Source organism: Hippoglossus hippoglossus, chromosome 1, assembly GCF_009819705.1.
Source record: "Hippoglossus hippoglossus isolate fHipHip1 chromosome 1, fHipHip1.pri, whole genome shotgun sequence".
NCBI lineage: Eukaryota > Metazoa > Chordata > Actinopteri > Pleuronectiformes > Pleuronectidae > Hippoglossus > Hippoglossus hippoglossus.
Window position 1 is genome coordinate 20,150,191 of NC_047151.1, and position 21,912 is coordinate 20,172,102.

At 45.1% G+C, this 21,912-nt stretch overlaps 1 protein-coding gene across 3 annotated transcripts in view; it reads right to left on the reverse strand.

Annotated features, from left to right (window-relative positions):
- Positions 1-21,912, reverse strand: part of bnc2 (basonuclin 2) — a 159,862-nt gene that overhangs the window by 15,612 nt on the left and 122,338 nt on the right. The window lies entirely within an intron of this gene.

Below are 21,912 nucleotides of genomic sequence, written 5' to 3' on the forward strand. Positions count from 1 at the left end.
GAGATGTGCTATTAATTGCTGAAAAATAAAAAGGCTTGAAAATGTGAACATTGTCAAAACATCAAGGGATGGCAGGGGATTCTGGGAAAATAATCTTGGCAGATCCTGAAAATTGACTTTGTGGTTGAGCTACTGCATTGAATGTTTGTCCTTGTGTATGAACCCACATCTTTTCCTGCTTCATAGCACCGATGACAGAAGTCTTCACAGAATTATACTCAAACAGTAACTGCCACAGATGTTGTTACGTAAGATAGTATGAGTGTTTGTGTGAACAAGATAGAAATAGATGAAAGAGGGAGAGAAAGAGAGACATTGTGTAAATACGGCAGTTCACACACAGGTTCCTGGGGGACCAAGCGCAAGTGACATCGAGGGAATAACGCAAGCGATGACAATTAGTCACAGTGAAATGGTAACGTTTCAAATGTGCTCCAAGCTGCTGGCATCTATAAAACATAAATGGCAACTCTGGTGAGTAAAAAGCTGTAAAAACCAACATCACAAAGCACAAAGGGCCTGTAAGGAGAAAACAGAAGATAAATGTTTTAAGAGAGACAGCTAAAGAGAGAGAGAGAGAGTCAGGGAGAGACCCAGAGTAAGACGAGCAGAAAAACAGAGAAAATAAAAGTGTGAGTGGTTTCATATCATGCCCTTAGAAATACTGGAGAAATAGATTCTTCTGAGACGAAACATCAATAGTCACTGGGGTATTTGTTGTTAAATATACATTAAAAAACATTTTATACTTTCATTCTGTGCGCGCTCTGGAGTTTTTGCCTGAAGGTATGACTTTAAATTCTAGCCTGGGCACTATTATTTCATACTGCATGGCCATATGGGCATTAGTACTTTTATTTGATTTAATTGAAACAAAAAAATGAAAGCAAATTAGAAAGTGAATCTTTAAATAGTTCCACAGCCAGATCATTTCTAAAGAAATTGTAGTTCTAAGAAGCGCTGCAGTCTTTTGATATTTTCTTGTCAAGGAAAAACGAGAAAACATTTTTGAGTGTTAGCCTTAATTTACGACTCTGATTAGAAGTAGAAAAAAAATTCTAAAAGCAATTTAACTGTATTATTCTTATGAATAATTGCAGTGAATCTCAATAATCACCGGTAGACCATGTTTAACTCAGTTTATGCCAGTTTAAGACATGTTAATATCACTTTCTTAACTGGCCCACTTTAGATGTTTGCTCTTCAAAACATTCATAAACTCTTATAAAGGAGGTACTTTTAATTGGAGTTCTATTAATAAATTGGGATTCATCTCAATCAATAGTAAAGTTTTGAAAGCATTTTTACACACATCAACTAGATGACTTGACCAATGCCCTTCATACCCACACATACTTCCTGGGCCTGTCTCAATCACTGACTGGATGAAACAGGCCTCTCTAGTCCTACCCTGTTCCTTCAGATCCCCACTCACAAAGTCAAACAAAAGCCAAAACACAGTGACACAGGCCAAACTGCAACCTATTAGTACATGGAAGGGCCAACCAGCTGTCAGAACAGGTCAGCAGCTCTGCTAGGCAGTGGACCCTGCGAGGAGGCCAGAGGACGCTATCCAAGCCCTCCTCGTTAACTGGTCAATTGAGTTTTGGAGGCCAGCAAGTATTTGGGCCAGGGTCGGGCTTTGAGCAGAGAGTCAAAAATGGAGCAAATCAGTCTAGAAAAGAACGTGAAGGGAGAAACTCGATCAAGGTTCAGTCCATGTAGAAACTGCTACTGCTTTTTATGCCAAGAAGACTTTTCAATACAATTCAGTGGGTCATTTGCAACAGTATATTTTGCAATCTATCTCTTTGTCTTAAATTTCGCAGGAGATAACCGTCATAAGGAATTATAAACAGTCAAAGGCCAAGAAAAAAAGGTCCATGATTTGGATGGAGATTGAGTACATAAAGTGTGTTGACAAACATTTGTAGACAAAGGCCCCTATAAGGACTATTACCACAGTGAGTCTCACCATTCCACTCCCCTACATTAGCCCTGTGATGCTGTGAGAGAAACAAATATGCCATTAGAAGCACTTTTACAAGTAGGCACTCATCTTCCAATTAGCTTAATGTGGCCCTCTTTCCCCTATATTTTCCAGGCGTGCCCCACCTCTTCTTGTACACTCCCTCCAGGAAAATCTCATTAATCCACCCCTCCCCCATCTCCGCCAGTGCTATGACATATTAGTCTGTCATTATGCATCCCAGAGTCCTTTAAACAATACAGCTAAACCTCTGTTTGCCAGGTTAATGACTATTAGCCAGTAATTACAGAAGAGAGACGAGAGGGTACCCACTTTATCTGTTGGACAGCCTGCTGCTATTAGTTTATTTTATCCGCCTGCCTCCATGTCTCTCAGAATTAATTTAGCAACGGCTGTATTTATTCATCTCTCTGCCGCTGCGACGCATTCTTAATTCATGGCTGTATCTTAATACTGTGGTGCTGGATGTTGTGTAGTGGGGTGTGTGGTGGTGTATCCTCCTTGCAAATTGCTGACAATGAGGATGAGCAAATGATGGCCTTGTCATGGACCAGGGCACCACTGTCAGTTTAAACAAATCAGGCAATTATGCAATTAGCAGGTTATGTGCTGGGCTGTATTAAGAGCCGGGTTGTGCAGCATTGTTAGGTTGCATAGTGTGCATTAGGGATTAACAGCTTAACATGTATATGCTTTTCACTAATTATCACCTATCATATTCAATGATTGAGTCTATTTGGTCAGCATGGAGAGAGATGCTGCGCTGGGCACATTGTAAAAAAAGAAAAATATTAGCTAACGAGTCCGTATACACTCGAACAGATGAGAGATCTCAAGACACCGATGGAACTTGTGTAACATAATAGCATGTTGACCTATAAACTGGCATGGTGTGCAGTTATGTAGGACCTGTGTAGTTACACTGCTTCCACTTAAACGTAGGGGCAGTTAAACTGATCATAAGACAGTATCACATTATCGCAAAAAGGAGGATCAGTTCTCACAATGGCAAAATGAACCATGGGAACCACATTGATTCGCCAGTCACCTTGCACTGAATGCGATCTCCACCAAGCCTCGAGGGGATCCCCCATTGATCCTCAGTCCTGCTCTCAGATCCACTTCCTTTAAAAAAACTGCTCTATCCCTGTGTTCGCTACTTCAGGGGAGGTTAAGCAGAAGTTCCTTGTGATCTGAGAAGGTCTTGAACCTTGGTGCTTCCTTTTCCATATTCTGTTTCTCCCCGCTCCACCCCACCCCAACCCGGGCCATATGAATAATGCAGAGGATCTAGTGGCAAGGGGTGCCATGGGGGATGGGTTCATGCAAAGCCCACTGCCTGAAGCCATCACATCAGAGGGCAAGAGCTCCCAAGGCACAGTCTGCTCCCCCATTGGCTCCCCAGTGGCAGAGGTCAGAGGTCGTGTGTGAACAACGAGATCTACTTCTTCCCCTGTGATGGACCAAGGGGAAATCAGTAGCTACGTCCAAACGTGGGTGGAAGACATTTGTAAGAATCATAGAGGTTGAAATTTGCACTGTGTGATCATTGTAAATTCCTCCTTTATGCTTTGCACATCAAAAGAATGTGTTGCTTTGGATGTGACCTTGTGTATCCACCTTTTGATGTTTGATGTTTTCTTAGCTGTGAGGCGGTAACTTGCATTTTTACAGGAAAATGGCAATCTGCTGTACTTTGATATTTAGTCAACAAGTCAACAGTAGAATCATGTCCTCAAACAGTTGTATCCCTATGGAACAATCAGTACCAATTATGTCACAGTGTGGGTGCTTGTAACAGGGCCAGGCAGTGATCTGGATGTTTTTTTAAATATGTAAATATTACAAATGCCAGCCTTTCTATGCTGTTTCCCTTAAATACTCTGGAATGAGTTACATTGAGCTAAGAATAGCACATTGGTGTCATCTTGTACTTCAGCAGAAAGTGGTTTGGTTTTAATAAGTGACAATTTGCAGTTGCATGAGATACAAGAGTTAAAACAGCTCCTGAAAATAATGTTGTATTTTATTCTGTCACTGCTTCCTGTCCTGCTTCTTTTAATTTATTCATACCAACAGCTTAAATAGATATGACAAATAAAATATTCACTATCTTTAATTGTTGAAAGATGAAAGCCATTATTGTTAGCTTTGAAGGGAAAAAAAAGTATTGTGGAAGACCATATGTCGTTACATAGACATACAAATTTTACCTGCCAAATTTGATTTGCCATATAACGTCAACCCTGTTAAGACAGCTGACATGGATGTACGGGTTATTCAATAAAGTCCAGACAGGACCTTCTGCACCAGCTCATGTTCCTGATTAGAACTTGGAACAGATCCACTCAAGTTTGATTCCTACTTTATAATGTAATTAACAGCCATGCAAAGGGCAGTGCCTTGGTCAATATTATGCTCATGAATGCCAGAGAGAACTGCTTGCTGCGCTCTGATCTGAGTAAACGTGAAGAGGCCACGGGGCTTATTTTGCCGGGCCAGACGCACTGATCAACCGACAGGCCGCAAGGTACCCTGCCTTCACCTCTCAACCTGATTTAACTCATGGCTTTGGTTAAAAATTCATGACTGTGTGTTAGTTGTTGCTAAGGGCACACTAATCGACTGTAGTGAGAATTATAGTGCAGTCACAGACTGAAAGGATGGGGAGGGGGGGATCAGGCAGGGATTATTATTGAGGACTTCACCACAGAGGGGTGAGTCACGATCTGGCACGTCCCAGGTTCCAGGTGGCCTTTAGTAAACAGGTTCGTTTTTTTTCCCACTGAATTGTCAATTCTCATCATCTGTATTTTACAAAAAACATGTCATTTTCAAAAAGGTCTCCTAACCTCAGATTCATCCGAGCACCCCCTCCGCCACCGTAACAACCACCCTTTTGGTTTTAAAGCTGTCCCTCGTCATCTTTCAAAAGTGGAAAGGACAGTCCTTTGGCCACAGCCCAGCCGCGGTGCAGATGGGGCAGCACATGGAAACCATTTCAGGCCCCGGTGCACTGTAGAGCGAAGTCGACTGTTTTCTGAGTTCAGAACCTCTAAAGAACCGCCTCGCAGCACTTACATGTGAGCGGTGTCTGGTCCTGGACTGGTGTATCGATTCCCTGTCTCTTTTCACAAAGCATACACAACAACATTGGCTTGCCTCACCCAACTGTGCTAAGGAACCGTAGCTGTGGTCAATGTGTAAAACTCAGCGGACCCAGCACTGAGCTAGAGGGGATGCCTCAGAGAAGAGGGGTGGGGTGATAGGAGCAGCGAGGGAACGCCTGATGGTTCACATTAATTGAGGATGATTCGTGTGATCTCCTGGGTCTGGATGCAGCAGCCAGGTCTGTCATGGGCCTGGGAGACAGATGTGGGGGCCGCTGTGCTCCCTCCAGGGCCAATGGAGAGCAGTGAGGCGGCTGAGAAATGGTCTGTCTGTCCAGGGCGTGTGTGTGTGTGTGTGTGTGTGTGTGTGTGTGTGTGTGTTGGTAGAGAGAGGGGGGGGCTGACAACCTGCTTTTCGCTCCCTCTTATATCACATCTCCTTTGTCTTGATTACTATTTTGGCAGGAGGCCGGTGCAGAGAAGGTGCATTAACATATGCTCACAATTTGCTCCTTGGCCACATAGTCACATGTTTGTACTGTGTCTTGATGTATCAGTCATTTTTTTCCCCTCTCTTTTGTGTAATACCATGTCACGTTATAGGGTCGTAATGGGCAGCAAACACGTAAGACACTTTAAAACTTAAAGCATAAACCTGCACGACACAGGTTGTTTCTGAATACAAAGTTTTGAATAGTTGCAGAAATATGGTAAAATGACTTCCTGGAATGTGGCATTGATCTCCGCACAATCAAAATAATCCACACATCACTTTCATGTTATGTGTAAAAGGAAATAGCTGTGAATGGATCTCGCTGGGAACAGACAGAGGTGTCTGTAATGCACAGACACACTGCATTAGAGGAGCTTTTCAGCTTTCTCCTGTGTTTTTGCTATGGAGCGTGCAGGAGGAAAGAGAATAAGCTAATGGACTCTTTACTTAATGTGATCAGAGCCATTATTGACATGCTGCCAGGAAGATGCAAGACCATTAACTCAAGCCTCTCTCTCACTGTGGTACCTTCCCACCACCCCACTCCTCTCCCCGACAGTATTTCACCGCTGGCCTGACTTGCATACGGAGGAAGGGCCACAAGGGGTTCTGGGTGCCCCAAAGGAGTCTGTGTCATGTTAACTAGGAATCTGTGAAGCCGACTGTTTGGAGAATTGGCAACAAGATGTTGAGCAGGACGAGGTAATTGTAAATCAGTCATTAAAGCAGTGTATGATGTTAGCTTTTGTCCTCAGTCAGTGAGTGAGCGTTGGACAAGTGCTCACATTTTTGTGCAGTATATCTTGATGGTTTAGTTTTCGAAAGGGACCATAAACACTGTAAATTACAGCTAAGGCTGAATGATAAAAGTGCATTAGTGTTTTTTAGGAATATAGCTCTTTTATCGAAGTGAAATACTGCACTGTGGATAAAATGGTCCCAAATTACAAACGTTGCAGTCTCCCTCTTTTTAAACTGCCTCACTGGAATTGTTGCCTGGCATGTAAGTTGGCTCGTTCATTCATCTTGGAGGTGGAGGGTGCCAGTGTGGCTGCAGTGTAATTTACACTACCCCAGCCTATGTGCCAGCACACATCTATCCCTGTGGCCTAGGGGCTCAAGTCGCCAGCGGCCCAGAGGATGTTCGTGTTTATGCACGTGTGTACGTGTGATCGTGTCTGTGATCATGGGGGTACAACAGGAAGTGGTGCTCAGGTCTCTTGGGGCATGGTTCCAGGTCCCTGGGCCTGTCTACTGTCATATGTTCCAGAATTGTGATTACTTACTGCAAAAATAAACACCATTACCATCTGGTGCTGCTTCTTTGTGCTGTAACTTATACACCAAGAAAAGCTCTAGACCATCACAACAGAAAGGAGAACAATAACAGAAAAAAAGTCCAATCTGCACTGTAAAATGTGGCTTTTTGTAAATCTCTGTGCACGTTTGGAAGCATATTCCCAAAACTCATATGAATAGCCTTTATTTTGAAAGCCCAGAATATAATCAGTTACTGAAACCACTTTTGATCTCTCTGAGGGGGCGGCTCGTGAAGAACAAAAGGTTTACGGGGACGCATGGTGAGAAAGTTGGGATGACGGGGGTCATTCAAGAACGTTGAAGCCTTGCAGATCCAGCAGATGTTTGATCCATCCACGGCACATCTGGTCTTCAACACACTCAATCCATTTCACTTGACTTCTCCTTTTTAGATTTTCATTGTTCCTCACGGTCCACTAAACTCCACTTTCCCCCTTGTGGCCCACAAATACTCGTTCACAATCATTCATACTACCCACTTATGTGTAATTTTGACATATAGGCTTTTGTCTTTTGAATGTGATTTGAAGGGTTTGTCTTGTTTTCCTAAGATTTAAATATCTGGCGGTGATCAAACATCTGTATTTTACCTCATGCAGGGAGGTCCCTTCTTGAAGTGGGTTATAAGTTGTAATACCCAGCAATGAACTTTAAACTCCAGTGGCACTAGTCAGGGAAATGAAAGCTGTCATTCTTGCTGTAGTGGGCCCAGGGAGGGTCATACAGTGCTTAACAGTTTCATTGTTTCTTTTATTGTTGGAAACAGAGGGGTGTGCACCGCGCAGGTTTATGAATTCTGGAGCGCGACGTGATGAGAGGACTGTCAACTCCCTTTAACTCTCCATGCAACTTCCTTTCATAAATGTCAACTCTGTGACCCAGCGGCAAATCCCTGGCTGGCTGGGTGGCCGTGTCAGCGGGCCGGCCGGCCACACAATGTCTGCGATTGGCCCCAATGACATTGAGGAAGTGAAGCAAGCCGCCACTCTGTTTGTTCAGAGAGGGGATGCAGGACCCCCTGGAGGTTTAGGCCCAGACAAAAACATAACCTGTGTGAGTGTCTGTCTGATACAGGAACATAGTGCGTTTTTGTGTTTGCATGAATGTATTATAATGTTTGTATCTAAAAAAAAAAAGAGGATGCAATCCGAAAATGAAACACTTGCCTGAATTTAAGTGCAATCGAATGCGTGTTCCTTGCTGTGTTGATAACACTGTAAGCTCTTCCTGATTGCCATCTATGTGTAATGTAATCTTCCTGTGTTTGGGTCTGGCCTGGACTTACAGTGCTGTGCAGTCCAATTCTATTGATCCCTATAGCCTTGTGGTCTGCAGGGTTCCTGTCTGTAAACGCAATGAGCCGGAGCACATTCCATTCCCCCTCTCTGCCCTGTGTAGCACTACAAGCTAAACAGCCATCACAGAAACTCAATACAGGCAGACCGGGGCCTAGTCGTCAGCCAGCAGCGGTGCCCTACAAGGTCCCGCGAGGATCCCGCTAAGTCAATTCAGTGTCAGTGTAGCATCTCACCTCGCAGACCTGTTGCCAGCCTAATATGTCGTGCTAATATGTCTCTCCATATGAATTACAAGGCAGTGAGAGGAACCCAGATGCAATAAGTATGGATTTGCTAATGTCCATGTTCGGTCTGAGTCTTGTGGGGGGGAGGCTAACGATAGTAATAGCCTTTAACAGGGTGTCTGGCTCTGGCTTGGAGGTGAGATGGGGGCATTCAGACTTCTGGGATTTCTAAGGAGCTCTGGGAAATAAAGTTTCCTCGCTGCCACAGAAGAAAATGGGAAGGAACGAGAGAGATAACATTGAAAGAATTATTAGCGAGGAGTGAGAGAGATGGAAAGGGCGTGATGGGCTGTTAATGCTTTTTTTTTCTGACTATTGATCAACCTGGAGGGCTAGAGGTATTTGGGTTAGAGGTCTCGAAGCCCTTACCTTGTCTGCTGTGTGTCTGTGTGTTAATGTGTTGGACCCATTGATTTGTATTGTGCATGTATAGCTGCTCTGTGTGTAGGCCAAAGCGCCTGACAGAAGAAGAGTGGGATGGGAGCAAAGCTTGGAAAACAGAAGAAAACAAAAAGGTGGGAGAAGAGGTGAGCGTGTGGTCAAATGGGGGCGTAATTAGGAACCGTGTTAAACTCTATATATCGATCAGAGATAATTCACACGCACCATATCTTCCCCTCAGCAAATGTGCCTAGGTGCTTTAATAATTCATGTTGCACATAACTCTTGTTCATTACGCCCAACACCCAATTACATGTGCCTGTTTATCTGATTTCTCTTTTAAGAAAACTGTATCAGAAAGCCTTATGTAAACTAGTATTTAAAACAACAGTTAGATTGAAAATGTAATAATGGGAAGGTTTGGAAATGTGTCATTATATTCGTTAGAATAAAGCCTGCAGTGCTTTCTTGAAGAAATTAAATTTTCATATTTTTGAAAATGAGAAAATTAAGTGGGCGAGGGTACAAGTTGTGCAGTTCTTTTTTCTTAAGTTTTAAGCAAAATCATAAGAACCTGGTCCTGCTGATATCAAGTGGACATGCTGTGTGATTAAAATTTTAGTTTTTTTTCTCCTACCCCAAGTCGGGCTGACTAAAAAGAAGTGGAAATTGTGGCTATTTCATGTGAAAAAGCATTTTGGACATTAAAAAAATTGAAACTAGCTTTTTTTTCATAAGAAGATGTAATCACCTTTTCAGACACAGATGCCCAACAAAGAACATATGTTGTATTTTTCTTATAAACACACACACACACACACACACACACACACACACACACACACACACACACACACACACACACACACACACACACACACACACACACACACACACACACACTGAGAGAGGCCATTGGCAATCCCTGCAGGCAGATGTAGAGTGTGTGCCAGCAGCCTGCTGAGTGAGTGGGCCAGTGTGCCCCCAACTCAGTGCCGGGCACTACGCTGTGCCGCTTTGATGTATGTGTGTGTGTGTGAGTGTTTGAGTGTGTAGTTGGAGGTCAGTGCAACAGCAGAGGGACTGTGTAATCCTCTGACATGCCTGTGGAAAAATACAAGGATCCCTCTGACAGTGGCTGAACTAAACTAAAGGCTCAGAGGACCAGTCAGTGTGTCCACAGGTTTCGTGTGTACGCGACTGGCTGCAGGCTGCGCGACACATAAACACACACACACACACACAAGGCACGCAGAGATACACACAATTAAACCGCATTACAGTGTTCCGAGTCAGTCTCCCTTGTGAGGTTTCTGGCTTGGTGACACTAATTCTTAAAAGGCTATGTCACTGGCAAAACTGTGCTCTCGCCATGTAAGGTGCAGTCCTCAGCTTAAATGGCAAGCTGCATTGCTTCAGGGTCTACACACAAACGCACACACAAACACACACACACACACGCACTACTCACACACAGACTGTACGTTAACAGTTTGGTTTTGCAGTTGGAATGCAGGAGGACAGGCGAAGAGTTTTGGCTCTGCCCTCTCTATACTTTGTATAATTGTGTCTTACATTTCCTTTAGTCTGAGGGGATGTTGAATCCTGAGCACTGATGGAAACCGGGTCTGTTGATCATTAGATTTTTGGCAGAGTAACCTGATGCCACATGTGAGAGAGAGGTAGCAATACAATTAATGTGTGTGTAAGTCTGTGCATGTGTGTGAATGTCCTCCTCTTTACAGTATATAGGCTCTTGGGGGAAAAAAAATACAGGGCAAATGAAAGGACATTAAGTATATGAATTAGCCACAGGTCTAATGTGAGCTCTGTGAAACAATTAAGCAACAAAACAATAGTAGACATTTCATCTTCTTATTGTCTAATTGCCCATCTGACTGCCTGTGAATTTCCCCTCTTAACCCTTGAGATACTCACTAATGGCCCTCACAATGGAATTATTTACTACACGTGGCAGGGGGGCAAATGGGTCAAATTGTGTGTGTGTGTGTGTGTGTGTCAGCGTGCGCACTCTTGTCCCTTGTAGTCATAGTGAATGAAAAGGGAATGATGGAGTCATTGAAGCACGCAGTGACTGAGTGAAGAGGAGGAAGGAGAGGGCGACTGAGTGGTGCTTGCTAAAGTGAAAAATCATGCCATGGTGCAGTGGGGCCAGGTTCTGTCCACTGGGAGAGGTGACTACATCTATGCTGGCACTCAAGTGCTCTTAAATACTCCCTCTTTCGCTCTCCAGCCCCCCCGGCCCACCTCCCTCTATCCTGACAACCCCCTCTTCCCTCTCTCCATCCCTCTTCCTCTTCGTTCCCCCAGTTCTCCCTTGGTCCCGTCCAGGTACAAATGGCTGTTTGGTGTACAACTCCCACAACATGTTTTGTGTCTGCTCGTGCTTGTCCCTAACAGCATGTAAAACAGAAAAAACGAGAACAGGCCCTTTCTTTATACACAAATTGCTCCCCAGATCACAAACGCCTCCTGAATGGAGATGTCAACGATCAGAAATGTCTGCGCAGGAAGAGGCTGCTTCTCTGTCGATAGGATTTAATTCGCAGAGGACCAGGGAACAGTCACTGTGCGTGTATGTTTGTGTGTGTGTGTGTGTGTGTAAAGTGATTCATCTTGGCAGTCAGTTAATCAGCATCCCTCTGATCATCTCACCACAAGAGGTCAATCCTCATTAAAATATGAAGGAATTACACTCTTTTTTTGGGGTCTTTTTTAATTCAATGATCCTATTTGAATTTGCCATTAAGAATGAAATTGTTTGTATTATGACGCTGATATCGGCTTTAACAAGTCACTGACAGGCGGAAACAAGCGAAATGATCAATTCACAGTTACATACGCGGTTCAAGCCCTAATTGTGTCACGTTGGGACAAAATGCTCACTTCTGGATTTAGCGCGGCTAAATCCAGAAGTGCGGAGATGAGGGCTGTCTGCGTAAGAAGGAATCAACAGTGCTGCTAACCGTCACCTGCTGGGGTTAACCCTGCAGTTGCCATCACATTCGGAGTATAGATGAAACACAATGGCAGATGAGCCTTTCATTCTCACACCAGCTATCGCAGCCTTTCTGTCAGCCGTGCAAAATTGCGTGTGTGCGTGCGTGTGTGTTTGTACAGGAGTGCATGCATCGTAGACATATTTCCCCCCTCTAATTAGCACAAGGGAGTCCTGGGGGCAATCAGAGGCGAGGTTAATGAGAGGGGGAGAGAGCGGAAGAGACGAGGTAGGGGTGCGGTGCGTAACGTGCACCATGCTGCACTGAAGCTACAGTATAATACACCCATCTTATCACGTTGTCACCCTAAAGGGGAATCATCCTCATGGCACCCACATTGATGTTCGAGCCCGTGACATTTCACATGTGTGTGCGTGCGAGCGGCTGAGCGAGAGTTCCTGTGTCCGCGCCCTGGTGATTCCTTCCACCCATTTGTATCCCTCCCTTCACATCTCTCTCTCTCTCTGGAAGGCCCAGATGTGACAGCATGTTTCCCATATCAGAGACGATTGGTACGCTGGGAGAGAACAAAAAGAAAAAAGAGAGAGGGAGAGAGACGGGGGCTGCCACAGTGGTCTTGGCATCTGTCTGTTCTCAACTGGTGTGCGGCAATGCTGGTGGGAGAAAAGCACACTCCACTCCGCCAGATGTCATTGCCCGGGCGGCGTGAGCACTGAGTCGCACGGCGAAGCAGAATCACCGGCTCGCCTCATCCTCGCACTTTAATGAAGATGATTTTGACTTCATATTGCAAAAAAGAAAGAATGAAATATCATTTTCATTTATTTTAAAATATCCCCCGGGTCGATGAAGTCTTTGTCAGATGGTGGCGGAGTTGGCTGACTACACTTCTGTGATCCTCCCCAAACTTCTGCCACACATGCTCTCCACATGGATTGGCATAGCACTGCATAGTAGCTGACTCTGTGCCGTTTAGAGGATCACTCAATTTGTCTTAATTTGTATCTCAACATGTTTAAACCAGAGAGTATTCTTCCACAAATGGACAATTCAAATTCTTTTTTTAGCATTTTAGAAAACTACATACGGGATTAAAACAATATTTTTGGTATTTTTGCTTTCATTTTAAGGTCATAAAAGATTTGAGTCTTTCTTTTGTTAAAAACAGACTAAATTTGAGAAATGTAATTTTATCAATCAAATCATGGATTTGGTCAATTATTATATTAACCTGACTTCTTTTTAAGTATAAGTATTTAAGTATAGAACATTTTCTTTTTTCTTTGTGTGTGTGTGTGTGTGTGTGTTTCAGCATCATATTCCAGTCCAGTGGCCCATACACACACACACAGACACACACGCTCTCTGTAAATAGTTGACCTGCTGTGCACGGAGGAAGCGTATCAGGAATGGTGGCTCATGTGGCTGTCACAGAGAAAAGAGGATCCTGCATTATTAAAAGGAGTGCTGCCATTAGAGACATTTATACAGTAGAATGACTCGATCACATTATAGCACAGATACACACACTCACACACCGAGGCTCACACAAGCACACACACAGACACATTCAGACACACACTTGGGCCTTGAAGCTCAGGTTACGCTTAATATTCTTTTCAGTAACAAAATGACAGGGATTATAGCTGATGTCGGACACACTGGTTTCAGAGATCTTGAGGTTTTGCTGGTGACTCTGTATCACGTTATCAGAGTTGTATTACAGTTTCCCTTCTTTTCACACTCTTGCACCACTGTCAAAACAAGACCTAAGGGTCACATCCATCCAAGCAAAACAGTGATTATATTTAGAGATTAAAGATACTGGCTTCAAATGTACTTCGCATTTTTTTTTTTTGGTCTGTCACTATATTTCATGTCACACGGGGAATACAAGTAATTTTCTCCCACGAGTCAGTGCAGAGCTACCTTTCTCCCCACGCCTCGGCTTGCTTTTGTACCTCTCACCCGTTAACAATAATGCTCGGGGCAAGCACAGATGTAAGAAGTAACAGCTACGCTGCGAGAAGAAAAGATGAGCGGGAAAAAAAGATAGAAGATGAGAGAAAGGGAAACAGACGGGTAACGCTGCTCACAAGCATCACTTGTCAATTTACAGCCGTTGCTCCCTGAACCGCACCGTATAAATTTCCAGAGTGACATCCGTTTCTACTGCTTCCAAGCCGATTCGGGCCTCGTCCCACCAGATCTCCTCCCCAGACACATACTTGGAAACCTTAAGTACAGACATTGTGCCAGATGTAGTCTGCCTTTACTTTTTATTTATTATTTTTCTCAGGTTTTGAAATGTTGACTTTTTTCTGTGTTGGAATCACTATGGGGGGAATGAGAATGGATGGGGTAATGTCTCAGAGGATTGCTGCTCTTGCGTATTTGATGTGGCCGCTGCCATGCACACAGTTCACATGTGTGCACACGTTTAGTCACACGCATCCATAAGGGCACACACACAAAAAAGAGTGTATGACAGTAAATCATGGTTGTGGTGTGTGTGTGAGTGGATTGAGGATGAAGAGAACGGCCAAAGAGCACCATGGGGATGTTGTGTATGCAATGTATAGAGAGACCGAGACATAGAGCAGGAGACACAGGGAGAGAGGAGCTTGGCACCGCTCATCTTTGAGTGATGACAGTTCTTCAGGGTTGAGACAAGGCCTCCCTTTAATCCCTCTATCCTTAGACATGAAAATGGAAGAAAGGGCCGAGAGGAGGGTGGCTGAGGGGACGCGGGAAGAAAACCTTTCGCTGAGTTTTTGTGCCAGATTGATTTTTACTTTATATCACTTTTATTTTAAGACAGACAATAAAACTCGCCCAACACGCACACGGCGGATGGCAAAAACAGGAATGAGTTGTGACTCACGCTGCAGATGACTTTTGTCTCGACTGGTTCAGTGCCAGCACACAGATTCTTCATCTCTTTCTGAAGCATCGACAAGGCTCCGAAACGAGAACATCCGAGCCAGCGCGAGGCCGTCTTAAAATGACATCTATGTTAAAATAGCTGTAATGACTTGTCTCAAACTTCTATGAAACAAGGGGTAGGCTTTATAGCTCAGAGTGGAATCTGCAAAGAAAACACAGCCTCTGAGGAGTATGAGCACCGGCGCTTGCACTAATACAAGATTGCATTATAACTGCAACACCTGTTTCAACTTAAAAAGTAGAGGCCAGTAGCGAGATTAGCAAAACATGCCCATAAAGGGAGAAGGTGGCTGGGCCTACGCTCTGATAACAACAGGAGGAAAAAAAAAACTGCCTCAGTGCTGCATTTATTTTCAAAGAGCTGAAGGAACTGATGTGGTCATAATGCTGAGGAATTCATTCCACCGCTACACAAAGGCAAAGTGCTGTCACTCAGCCAGAGAAAAGTGCATGAAACGCTCTATTTTTAGCTTTCGAATCATACTGTGTTGAAAAGGGACTGATTATGAGTTGAATACGGAACCTGTACGAAAAACTCTTAAAACATGAATAAATGACAAGTCGAGTCATTCATGTCACTGCTGACCAACTTTTACAACTCCGGCCTCGAGGTTTTAAAGCTAATAAACAGGTAATGAGATTTCACCTCCCTCAACAGGCAGATCGTGTATTTTCTGTAATGGCTATAAGGCTAAAGATAACACTATGGGAATTTCAGTGAGCAATTGAGACATGTTCGGCGTTCAGACCTGGGAATTGGGGGAATCAATGGAACCTGAAGACATTCCTCTCCGGAGGGACACTGGTGTACAGCTCACCGTGCTAAGGAGACTTGATCTTGGAATGATCCCAGGAATTTCACCACAGTAATTAGGTTTGTCAGCTTCGGCAAAGTGGGAAAAACGCTTTGTACTGTGTCACCTCAGCAGGTTGGGATTTTTGTCAGGGATCAAGATGGAGACAGCACACCCCATACCTAAGTAGGCCGCACTGCTTGACAAAGGTGTGATACAACGGTGAATGTGAGACACCGCTGCTGACAAAGTCATTGTCAAATTGTCAGCGCCCTTTGGCACATTGTTCAGTGAGTTGCTGTGATTATATTGTCAGATAACTTTGGAATCTACACGCTGTGGCGGCTGGTGGCAACGATCCTGACAGGAAGTCGGTGTGAGGAGTTTAGCACCTCATGCTCAGATTGGCAGTCTCCTGTTATGCAGTTAGCGGTGGCTTGTGCAACACTGGCGAATGGTGGTGACACGTGGGACTCCGCTCTGCAACTGGCACTGCATGAACACAAACAGGGCTGCACACACACACACACAGCCACGCGACCGCGGCCTCCCAGTAATAGCTTTGTACCTCTCGGGGCCATGTGCTGCGCGTTCCTGCTCTTATCTTTGTTTATGTGGAGGCTAGATCATCATGTACGAGTGTGTGTGTGTGTGAGTGCCTGTGCGCAGACTCTTGCAATAAGGTTGTTTAAAGTGCACAAGTGAGTAAGAATGCAAGTGTGTGTGTGTGTGTGTGTGCGCTGAGGAGGTGATAAGGCAGAGCCTGGCACCAAAGCGGCAGTTGGCATCAAGCCTTAGATCCTGAAGATGAGAGAGAGAGTAATACTTGGCTGTGTGTGAACGTCCACACACACACACACACACACACACACAGAGGTTAGGAGGAGAGCATGCCACAATCACCGGTACATGAGCCTACGCCTGCATGTGTGTATGCTCACTGAGGTCAGTCACCTGTAGCAGTTTATTGATCCTCCCTCTGCAGAAAGCCCTGTTGTCTTTGTCGATTACTGTGTTCTCCTTCCACCACACACACACAAACACAGTTCCAACGTAGGGTCGTGGGATGCTATAACTTCGCTCTGCGTCTCCTACAAAAAAAAAAATCCAGGACTATAAAAGTCTTAGAAATGCCACTGGCAGGCCGAGCAGGGAGTGCTGGGAACTCGTGCATCATCGAGGGCTAAACCATCATTTCTGGTGACCCTATATCATATCCTGTCTACGCCTGCGGCACTCAACCCACAGAGAGCAGTGTGCCAGTGACAGCACGGCTCACTTGGTGGTCCCAGCACTCAGCCACTTACCCATTTAATAAGACAGTCTTTAAGAGGACGGAGCCAAACATATGCACGGCGCTGGTGGAGATTTTTCCTTTTTTCCCCAACTTTTACAAGAGCCCTTTTTGTAGGAGGCCCAGGGGCTGGCATTTACCAAGGCTGCATGTGTGTGTGTGTGTGTGTCTGTGTTTGTGTGTGTGTGTATCCATTTATTATCCATTTATTACTACTATTAGTCCCCCTTTCTTTCTCCCTCTCTCTCTCTCACTCTCCTTCACCTTAGTGAAATTCTAATAAACAATCAGGGTAGCACCATGCTGAGAGGCCCTGTAATGGGCTCCTAATTAGCCACTCCAAACACAGAGAGCGGCTGCTTCACGCCTCGTTTTCTGCACTCATCTGCGCAAAACTGGATGAATTGATTCCATTTGCTCGCCACTTAATGCACTGATTGTTTATTGGCGTGGCCCGGGAATAAAAACAAACAAACACAGAAAAAATGTCTCCAAGCCCGCAGCGCCGGCTAATACTAATCACCATTAAAAAACGGCCTGACCTACAATGGAATTCAACTGACTTTGAAGTTTCTTGGGTGCACGGCTTTGCTCTCACTCCGAGGCTTCATCACTACCTCCTCCTCCTCCTCCTCCAGCATCTCGGTCCACCTCTCCTGTCCGAGGTGAACTGAAGCTGGACCAATTGGTAGAGGAGAGGCAGTTTCTTTCTTTAGACCAGAGACAGAGGGAGAGAGAGAGTGAGGATCGGTGGAGGACGGGGGGGGGTAGTCATCACCTCCTCCTCACAGGTCATCCTGCTTAATAAAAGCACTCATGCACAACACGTCAGAGAGAAAGAGGATAACGGAAGTGGACCAGAGGCAAAAGGGGGGGGGGACTTCACAACAAGCCAGTGAGCTGGTGAGGCCCCCTCCCCCAGAAAAAAAGCCTGTTTAAAATATAGATTAATTTAAGTCTAAACTGAGGAGCTCCATTATGTTTCAGCAACCGTCCCAGGTTGTTTTGTATTCTGGGGTGGATTCCGCAGGTGTCTCTGCACTGGCGCCGGTTCACGATGGGGTCAGCGAATCTTTTCAAACCGCTACCGCACAACCCGGAGGTACAGTGCAGACTGTGTCCGTCTGCCAGTGACACCACAGCATCACGTAGGAACACAGGAAGTCAAACACAGCTGGAGACAAACAAGGCGGTGGTAGACGCCGTGCAAAACACGGCCACAGCAGTCACCGGTGTGCGGGTCACCAGCGTCTGTGCGTGTGTGTGTGAGGTCCTTCAGTTGTGTGTCACGCTCCTCTGCCTCCACCAGTCTGCCGAGCTCATTTCCTCCACAGGCTGCCTCCCTGCTACTTTATGAGTGAGAGCTTCTACAGCTCTCACCTCAGGATACACTTCAGTGTCTAAATGTTTCCATTTGTGGGGGAAGTGACACACATTCGCTCACACCACAGGGCACCGACCCATAACTAACCATCGTGCATACAAGCAGCAGTGAATCATGAAAGTGATTGGTTAAAATTCTCACTGCTGGTATGTGGACGGGTTGGTGTATTTTCTGAGCTTGTGTGGGGCTGAGTGAGTGTTTGTGCACATTTTTGGGCTTCTCGAGCGGCATGTACACTTTCAGTGGTTATATTAAGCATCAGTCATAATGTGGGGGAGCAGTTCAGGACGTTTTACTATCGCTGCGCGTTATCATCTGCACAAGATTCCTACTTGTTTCTTTGTGTTGGAAACAGTTATTTATTCTGTCTGTCTACAACTGCTGCGAGTGCCTACAGTCCCAAATTACCACTTATACTACACCAGTGATTTCCACCGCACTCCAAACAATTCAGTGCGACAATCAATGCGGGACTAGAATCTCTCGTGCCGATCGATACGGTGGGAGACTGCTCGACAAACCAGCGCGGCACGAGATCAACACCTTCCCTCGCCGTCATTAGTGTCGCTGACCTTGAAGTAAAATTCAATTTCCCTCTGCAACAACACTCCCCCCCATAGCCCCCTGAAGCCACTTCAGAATTCAGAAGCCATTTCCTTTTCCCAGTGTGGGCAAGACAGGATATTATAACTTATGAAAAGGGATATATGAAGGGATGCCGACAGATAGAGAGGGATTCTGTTTAAGGAGGTAATTATTACTCTGCCCTCTTTGAAAAAGTAAAAGGGGGCAGATCCTGGCTGAGGTAAATAAAAAATCCTGGTAAGCCGGCTGACAGATTCTCTGTTTCAATTAGGGTGTGCAGCTGACTATGAGAACATCGGCAGCCACACCGGGGCGGCAGCAGGGACCTGTTGAGGGGGAAACCTCCCCGGGCATGGACACTGGCTAAAAAGAGAAAGGCAAATGTGCAGTGAGAGAACCAGAGATCCCATTACACTGATCAGTATGGCGCATATCACATGGAGCGAGCAAGGAGACGGGAGGAACAGGGTGTTCAGAGGGGATGGGGAGTGAGCGTGTGCCCCATTAACACAGGCAGAATATTCCTTTTTATTCTAATTATGACATGCCAGTGGAAGTTACAAGGGAGGAGAAGAGCACTGGTGGCCCCTTTTCTTCACTTAGATTTGGAGACGCCGCAAGGTAGACAGGGATAGCTGCTTCTCTCAGATATAATTGAAACTGAGTAGAAAGGAGTGTGTGTGATTTGTGTGTGTGTGTGTGTGTGTGTGTGTGTGTGTGTGTGTGTGTGTGTGTGTGTGTGTGTGTGTGTGTTGGGGTGTGATGAGGGCCATGGGAAGAGATGCAGCCAGTGAATCAAACCAGCATCTCGGGCAAAGCTGCAGGATTGGCCACTAGGCTTTGAAGTCGGCCTTATCGTGGGGATTTAAGGGGGAAACGGATAAGAAGGTGGCGCTCGTATAACGGTGTGTGCTGAGGGTAGTTAGATCAATCCCCTACTGGGATCCCGTGGGAGTCCCTAGACCTGACCATGTATGTTAAACATATCATTTTCACTTCCCATGTTTGCCCTGCACAGCATGTGAACTCCCCATCATATTTGATTAGAGTATCCCTCCATACACACACACACACACACACACACACACACACACACACACACACACACACTTCTCACTCCCATATGGAATATTCATGATCTTTAAATTTGACCGTATACGAGGTTACCCCCATAACATTTTGAAATATACATGTGGCCACCAAGCATGTAATGGATGCACGAAAGGGATTTTCAATCGTGGTGTAATTACTTAAATGTCTCTGGAGAAGAAGTTTTTTTTATTTGTATCACTTTGATTGATACAGCATCTCTGATCCTATGCTACAGTACATGGGCTGCTAGTACAGGCCCACTCAGTATAATGTAACATCCAAGATTGTACTGCAGGAAATTATGACTCCTTGGTTTGTGTGTGTTTTACGTCATGTGAAGCAGGTAAAAAACGAGTTAAACCACAGAGAGAAAGAAAGGAGAGCACATCTATCAACAATCAACCATAATATAAAGGTAAATAATACAACCCAGCAGCACAGACCTGTTCATAACAGCTAAGACCAGTGTACACACACTGAGGAAACACCCTTAAGAGGGGATAGAGGAGACAGAGGTGGAGACAAGTCGAGCTGTGAGACGGTGAAAATGACAGAACGTAGAAAATACAAGGAAGAAATTGATGACATCCGAAGCTAAGATTGTGTAAAACAATGACAAAGGGAATTTTTTTTGTCATGTTTGTCATTGCTGTATAGTTCTGATGTTACACTGGGAAACTAGCTCTGATGTTACTCTGTGAAAAGCATCTGGCGAAACGGCTTCACGGAGCCAAGAAACAAGAAAATGATTAACCCCCAAAAATCACCTTTTGTCTTTAAGAGCATTTTTCTTCCAAACCTCCACTCGACACCATGATCAAAGGTGTATACGAGTACATAAAAGCACACAGACACACAGCTTTAATTGCAGTATGTTTAAGTATTTTTACCCCCCCCCCCCCTCAATTTTAAACTTGCAGCGGCTTGTGAGGCCTTGTTGGATATATGGCAAAATTCGTACCACCATCCAAATCCAATATAAGGGGAATTATTTCCCAAATTCCAGCATACAGTGTAACCTGCTCATAACCTTGCTTCTCCAGCTTGAATTCATTTTGAAGCTCGGGGGTCAGGACTCACGAGCGAGGGACGGAGGATTTGGCATGGGCAGAACTTGTGTAAGGATCTGGCTGGGAGCTCCGCGAGCTGTGAGAAAAGTGACAGCGCAGAGGTTTGTGCTTTCTGCAAAAAAATTAAAAGCATTTTTAACGCTGATATACTGCATGCGGGATTCAATATTTCTTGCTGATAAAGCTGTGTTTTCTTTAATATAAAATTATGTTATCAAAAGGTAAGGTTTTAATGCTTCGCTGATAATGCTGTTCTACCTTTCTCTGACTGATCCTCTAATCTGAAATCACATCCTTTTATCTCCAGCTTACCTCGAAGTGAGCGATTGAGAATGAGAAGGGAGAAGACACCCTTAAGAGCACGAGGGAGGACAAGTGTGTGTGTGTGTGTGTGTGTGTGTGTGTGTGTGTGTGTGTGTGTGTGTGTGTGTGTGTGTGTGTGTGTGTGTGTGTGTGTGTGTGTGTGTGTGTGTGTGTGTGTGTGTGCAGGGGTAGGAGGGGTGCGGGTGTGCGGAGGGGGTAAGAATCACCTTGATTCAGTACACCGGCCCTCTTTGAAGTGTTTGGAGCCCAGCACGGCCAGCACAGAGCCAACCGTAAGCCTTCCAGCAAAAACCGAGCCTGACCTCCCCACCAAATCATAACCATATGAACGTAAGAATTTCCACCTTAGGAGAATGCTTTCTCCCCCGTCCATCTCCCAGGGTGAGACATTAAGTAGTGATAACAGAAAACAGGTTCTGAAAAGAGGGGGAGGCGCTGGGAGGTGATGGAGGGTGGAGAGGAGGACAGGAGGAAAATAGAGGTTACAAGTGTGCCGCATGGAGGAGACTGGGGAAGGGGATTGTGTCCAAAAAATGTTGTTGCGCCGAGCCCGACTACCTAAAATG